The sequence below is a fragment of the Pleurodeles waltl genome, chromosome 3_2, assembly GCF_031143425.1.
Source record: "Pleurodeles waltl isolate 20211129_DDA chromosome 3_2, aPleWal1.hap1.20221129, whole genome shotgun sequence".
In the NCBI taxonomy this organism is placed as follows: Eukaryota; Metazoa; Chordata; class Amphibia; order Caudata; family Salamandridae; genus Pleurodeles; species Pleurodeles waltl.
This window is the reverse complement of record NC_090441.1, coordinates 152,885,718-152,893,163: the sequence shown is the minus strand read 5'-3', so window position 1 is coordinate 152,893,163 and position 7,446 is coordinate 152,885,718.

Genomic DNA, 7,446 nt, shown 5'->3' with positions numbered 1-7,446 from the left:
GTAAACAAAATACTGATAGCAGGCAAAAGTGGGGGTAACCATGCTAAAAAGAGGGTACTTTCCTACACAACCCCTCACCCCCCACCTCAAATGACAATAAGGCTAACCTTGTCCAGTTGAGTCTTCAATATTAAAGTGGAAATATCTGGAGAATCGATCTGCATTGAAGTGGCTACTCACACGTCTATATTCCACTGCATAGCCCATTCCCTGTAGGGGTATGGACCACCTCAAAAGTTTTGGATTTTTGCCTTTCATCTGTTTTAACCATAGGAGGGGCTTGTGGTTTGTTCAAACAAGGAAGTGAGTGCCAAACACGTATGGCCTCAGCTTCTTCAAAGCCCAGACCACAGCAAAGGCCTCCCTCTCTATGGCTGACCAACACTTTTCCCTAGGGGTCAACCATCTGCTTATGAAAGCTATGAGGTCCTGGCCCTCAGTTCAGTATTAAATATTCAGTTGAGACAGTACTGCCCCAATCCCTACCTCAGAAGCATCTGTCTGCACAATAAACTGCTTTTAGTAATCAGGGCTTCTTAGTATAGGAGCAGAGTGCATGGCCTGTTTGAGGTCATCAAAAGCTTTTTGGCAGCTAGCTGTCCATAAAACATTCATGGGCATCCTTTTAGATGTGAGGTCATTTAAGGGGGCTACAATGGAGCCATAGTTCTTAATGAACCTTCTATAGTACCCTGTCAGGCCTAGGAAGGCTCTGGCTTGTGTCTGAGTGGTGGGGCAGTCCACTCCAGGATTGTCTGGATTTTGCCCTGTAGTGGTTGGATCTGGCCTCCACCTACCAGGTGGCCCAGGTAAACCACTTTTCCCTTCCCTATCTGGCACTTTGAGGCCTTTATAGTGAGGCCTGCTCTTTGCAGAGCCTCCAATATATTCCCAAGCTGGACCAGATGGTCCTCCCAGGTGGAGCTAAAGGCAGCTATATCATCCAGATAAGCTGCACTGAAGTTCATCAACCTCTGGGAACCTCTGGGATGTGGCAGGTGCATTCTTTAGTCCAAAGGGCATCACTGTAAAGTGATAGTGGCCAGTAGGAGTGGAGAATGCAGTTTTTGGTTTGGCATCTTCTGACAACTTGATCTGCCAGTAGCCAGCAGTCAGGTCAAAAGTGCTTAGATACTTGGCAGAAGCCAGTGTATCTATTAGCTCATCTGCCCTAGGGATAGGATGAGCATCTGTTTGATTACAGTATTGAGACCTCTATAGTCCACACAGAACCTCATCTCTCTTTTACCATTCTGAGAGTGTGGTTTTGGGACAAGGACTACAGGACTAGCCCAATGGCTGTCTGAAGGCTCAGTAACTCATAGGTCCAGCATCTTTTGCATCTTTTGCACCTCAGCTTTGATGCACTCCCTGACATGATCATGCTGCCTGTAATTTTTACTTTTTACTTTTGACAGGCAGGCTGTCACCTGTGTCAATGGTGTGCTCACACCATATAATTTGACCAGGGGTCAGAGAGAACAGTTCAGAGAACTGTCCTAGGAGATTTATGCAAAAAGTCTTTCCCAAGTCTTGCTTTGCCCCAAGTGGCCTACAAGGGAGTGCCATGTGTAAGAGTTAACAGGAACTCCCTAAACCTCAGAGGGATGACCAGTCTCCTTGTGGCACCAGGTTTAGGGTCCATGGGTTCTGAGTAAAGGGTCTGTTATCCCAGTACACCTTATGGGTGCCACTGACATCCCCTGCCTCTTGTGCTGCAGCTTGTTTAAGCTCTCCAGTGTGGGACAGGTTTTCTGTTCCATGCTGAGTTCCTCCCTGATGGGCCCACCTGCACCCAAGAGCTCAGCTGTGTCAGCTTTGAGCTCCTCTGGTGTAGGTTCCACTCAAGGAGAAGATTCCTCTCCCTCAGGAATGGAATCTTCCCTGGAGGCTGGAGTAGGGGGTAACTTTTTACCCTGTCTGCTCTTCTTTTTAGGAGCCTCATGGGCCATTGTTACAGGCTCCAGGGCTTCCAGTTCTCCTTGTTTCTAGGCCTGTGCTCTGGTCAGGGAAAAAATATGCTCAGGGATGCCCAGCATTGCTGCTTGGGCCTCCAACTCCACTTCAGCCCAAGCTTAAGTCTCCAAGTCATTACCTAGCAGACACTCTACAGGCAGGTCAGAGAACACTACAACTTTTTTAGGGCCAGTACTTCCCCTCCCCCCAGCTAAAGTCAATAACTGCCATGGGGTGGCACAAAGTGTTATTGTGAGCATCAGTCACTTGTTATGTGTGACCAAGTAGGTGTTGCTCAGGAGACACCAGTTTTCAGTCACCATAGTGACACTGGTACCTGTGTCCCTGTAGGCCTTAGCCTCAACACCATTTATTAAGGGACGCTGCCTGTACTTACTAAGATTAAGGGGGCAGGCAGCTACGGTGGCAAGATAAATGCCCACATCAGAGACCAACACAGCCTCAGTGGTCTCCCTGACTAGCCCAGATCCCACTACAGTTCCCAAGGTGAGCCCTGCTACACTTTTGGACTGATTACTACTATTACTGTTATCACTACCATTGCTATTGCTAGGGGCACTAGAGGTAGAAGTGATATTAGGAGTGGTGAGGGGGCTTGGTGCCTTTCTTAGAACAGGAGCTGTCTCCTGTCTCCCGCCCTATGGCCTTTGTAATTACACATATAGCACCAAGGTTTATTAAAGTTTGAGGAAGAGCATTTAGTCCCACCCCCGGAAGAGTTTTGTGGACCTGATGAAGACTCTTTAGTTTAATCTTTGTCTCCACCCTTGTCCTGATGCTTACCTGCTTTCTTCTTTTTGTGGTCAACCCCTGTGTGAGTCTTCCTACTCACCCTGGTGGGGATCCATTTGTCTGCCTTCTTTCCCAATTCTTTGGGAGAGGTCAGATCAGAGTCTACTGGGGGTTGATGCAGCTGATTAGAAATGCAGTTATTCAAAATGTGCTCTCTCAGAATCACATTTTATAAGCCCTGGTAGGCACTAACTTTGCTTCCATGCAACCAGCCTTCTAGAGCTTTAACAGAGCAGTCCATAAAATCTTGGGAAGACTCCTTCTTGGTTTCCCTGAACTTAATCCTGTATTGGTGTTTAAGCCAAAACCATCTAAGAGTGCATTTATGAGGGATGTGAAATCATCTGCATCCTCTTCTCTGACATTGAGGAGTTTGTTTCTGCCTTTGTCAGAGAAGAAGAGCCACAAGGTTGCTATCCACTGTCTTTGGGGGACCCTCTGTACTTTACAGGCCCTTTCTAAAGAAATGAACCATTTATGTATGTCATCTCCCACCTTGTAAGGTGGGACTACCTTGCTCCGGTTTCTAGAATCATAGGAGTTCTCCCTGACTCTGGTGTCCCTAAAGCTAAAATTGCAGCCACCTTGGGGGAACTAACCCCAAATCCTGTCTCTCCCTTTCCTCTGCTAAGGCAACACTATCTAGGCCTAGCTGTTGCAGCCTCAGCTTGGCCTCCTCCAATCTCAGTTTCCTAGGCTCCCTATCTAAGGAACCTCCCCTGAGGTGGAGCGGTGGATCCCCTCAGATACTGAGGAATACTGAGGAGACATGGGTATTGACAGATGAGGACCTATCCCTCCTCCTGGGGACTCTCTGAACCAACCCTCTAGGAGTAAAGGTGGGCCTACTAACACGCCCCCCCTCTCACTGCCTGAAATGCTCCTAACAGAGCTGTTGTCTTCCTCAGGTTCTTTCTGACCCTCCCCAGTGTAACCTAAATCTACCCTGTCTAAGACGGGAGGGTAAATTTCTACTTCCTCCTGGCTGCCTGCATTGTCCTGGTCACCCTGGAGATGTAACTTCAGAAGCAGACTCTTATTGGGATTTCTCCCCATCTTTAATTTTCTGGAGGCACACATTGTGAGAAAGTAGCCTCTTTCTAGCCTTGTTACCCCCACTTTAGGCCTGTTTGTGAGTATATGTCAGGGTGTTTTCACTGTCTCACTGGGATCCTGCCAGCCAGGGCCCAGTGCTCATAGTGAAAACCCTATGTTTTCAGTATGTTTGTTATGTGTCACTGGGACCTTGCTAGTCAGGACCCCAGTGCTCATAAGTTTGTGACCTATAGGTATGTGTTGCCTGTGTGATGCCTAACTGTCTCACTGAGGCTCTGCTAACCAGAACCTCAGTGGTTATGCTCTCTCATTTCTTTCAAATTGTCACTAACAGGCTAGTGACCAATTTTACCAATTTACATTGGCTTACTGGAACACCCTTATAATTCCCTAGTATATGGTACTGAGGTACCCAGGGAATTGGGGTTCCAGGAGATCCCTATGGGCTGCAGCATTTCTTTTGCCACCCATAGGGAGCTCTGACAATTCTTACACAGGCCTGCCACTGCAGCCTGAGTGAAATAACGTCCACGTTATTTCACAGCCATTTTACACTGCACTTAAGTAACTTATAAGTCACCTATATGTCTAACCTTTACCTGGTAAAGGTTAGGTACAAAGTTACTTAGTGTGAGGGCACCCTGGCACTAGCCAAGGTGCCCCCACATTGTTCAGGGCCAATTCCCCGGACTTTGTGAGTGCGGGGACACCATTACACGCGTGCACTACATATAGGTCACTACCTATATGTAGCTTCACAATGGTAACTCCGAATATGGCCATGTAATATGTCTATGATCATGGAATTGCCCCCTCTATACCATCCTGGCATAGTTGGCACAATCCCATGATCCCAGTGGTCTGTAGCACAGACCCTGGTACTGCCAAACTGCCTTTCCCGGGGTTTCACTGCAGCTGCTGCTGCTGCCAACCCCTCAGACAGGCATCTGCCCTCCTGGGGTCCAGCCAGGCCTGGCCCAGGATGGCAGAACAAAGGACTTCCTCTGAGAGAGGGTGTTACACCCTCTCCCTTTGGAAAATGGTGTGAAGGTAGGGGAGGAGTAGCCTCCCCCAGCCTCTGGAAATGCTTTCTTGGGCACAGATGTGCCCAATTCTGCATAAGCCAGTCTACACCGGTTCAGGGGACCCCTTAGCCCTGCTCTGGCGCGGAACTGGACAAAGGAAAGGGGAGTGACCACTCCCCTGACCTGTACCTCCCCTAGGAGGTGCCCAGAGCTCCTCCAGTGTACTCCAGACCTCTGCCATCTTGGAAACAGAGGTGCTGCTGGCACACTGGACTGCTCTGAGTGGCCAGTGCCACCAGGTGACGTCAGAGACTCCTTGTGATAGGCTCCTTCAGGTGTTGCTAGCCTATCCTCTCTCCTAGGTAGCCAAACCCTCTTTTCTGGCTATTTAGGGTCTCTGTCTCTTGGGATTCCTTAGATAACGAATGCAAGAGCTCATCCGAGTTCCTCTGCATCTCTCTCTTCACCTTCTGCCAAGGAATCGACTGCTGACCGCGTTGGAAGCCTGCAAAACTGCAACATAGTAGCTAAGACGACAACTGCAACTCTGTAACGCTGATCCTGCCGCCTTCTCAACTGTTTTCTTGGTGGTGCATGCTGTGGGGGTAGTCTGCCTCCTCTCTGCACTAGAAGCTCCGAAGAAATCTCCCGTGGGTCGACGGAATCGTCCCCCTGCAACCGCAGGCACCAAAAAGCTGCATTACCGGTCCCTTGGGTCTCCTCTCAGCATGACGAGCGAGGTCCCTCGAATCCAGCAACTCTGTCCAAGTGACTCCCACAGTCCAGTGACTCTTCAGTCCAAGTTTGGTGGAGGTAAGTCCTTGCCTCACCGCGCTAGACTGCATTGCTGGGAACCGCGGCTTTTGCAGCTACTCCGGCCCCTGTGCACTTCCGGTGGAAATCCTTTGTGAACAGCCAAGCCTGGGTCCACGGCACTCTAACCTGCATTGCACGACTTTCTAAGTTGGTCTCCGGCGACGTGGGACTCCTTTGTGCGACTTCGGGTGAGCACTGTTTCACGCATCCTCGTAGTGCCTGTTTCTGGCACTTCTCCGGGTGCTACCTGCTGCTAAGAGGGCTCCTTGTCTTGCTCGACGTCCCCTCTACCTCCTGGTCCAATTTGTGACCTCCTGGTCCCTCCTGGGCCACAGCAGCGTCCAAAAACGCTAACCGCACGATTTGCAGCTAGCAAGGCTTGTTGGCGTTCTTTCGGCGGGAAAACACTTCTGCACGACTCTACAAGGCGAGAGGGATCCGTCCTCCAAAGGGGAAGTCTCTAGCCCTTTGCGTTCCTGCAGAAACCGCAGCTTCTTCTGTCCAGTAGAAGCTTCTTTTCACCCGCAGCTGGCATTTCCTGGGCATCTGCCCATCTCCGACTTGCTTGTGACTTTTGGACTTGGTCCCCTTGTTCCACAGGTACCCCAGATTGGAAATCCAGCGTTGTTGCATTGTTGGTTTGTGTCTTTCCTGCCTTATTCCCCTATCACGACTTCTTTGTCCTTTGGGGAACTTTAGTGCACTTTGCACTCACTTTTCAGAGTCTTGGGGTGGGCTATTTTTCTAACCCTTACTATTTTCTAATAGTCCCAGCGACCCTCTACAAGGTCACCTAGGTTTGGGGTCCATTCGTGGTTCGCATTCCACTTTTGGAGTATATGGTTTGTGTTGCCCCTATCCCTATGTGTCTCCATTGCATCCTATTGTAACTATACATTGTTTGCACTGTTTTCTAAGACTATACTGCATATTTCTGGTATTGTGTATATATATCTTGTGTATATTTCCTATCCTCTCACTGAGGGTACACTCTGAGATACTTTGGCATATTGTCATAAAAATAAAGTACCTTTATTTTTAGTATAACTGTGTATTGCGTTTTCTTATGATATTGTGCATATGACACTAAGTGGTACTGTAGTAGCTTCACACGTCTCCTAGTTCAGCCTAAGCTGCTCTGCTAAGCTACCATTATCTATCAGCCTAAGCTGCTAGACACCCTATACACTAATAAGGGATAACTGGGCCTGGTGCAAGGTGCAAGTACCCCTAGGTACTCACTACAAGCCAGTCCAGCCTCCTACACACATCTCCCTCAACTCTTGGAACGTAAGACTCATAGTGAGAGTCTGGGGCCTTAGTGGTGTGCTCCACTGAAGACATCTTGCTAGGGTGATGTGGGTGCACCTAACTACTCTAACAACTAGTCTCCATAGGAACGTTTGGAGCAAGGGCTATGCTGGACCCCTAACTCATCCAAACTTAGGAGAATAGAAATCCTGATACTAAGTGCAGTGTGCACCTAACAACTAGTAATGGTCTTTCCTGTGGAAAGTGACTAGTGACAGAGTGGTAAGGCAATTGCAAGTGTCTTATCCAACCGCTGCATCACCAATGTAGGAAGCTGGCCTGGTGTGTGGTGGACACCTATGGTGTTATCACCCTATGCCAGGTCCAGGTATCGCCTATTAGTGAGTGTAGATAGTGTCTAGGAAGCCAGGGCTCTCTAGAGGTAGCTGTGGATGAGCAACCAAGACTTATCTAGGAGATATGCAAAGCTTATGCAATACCCCTACAGTCACACAGCACTTATACACAT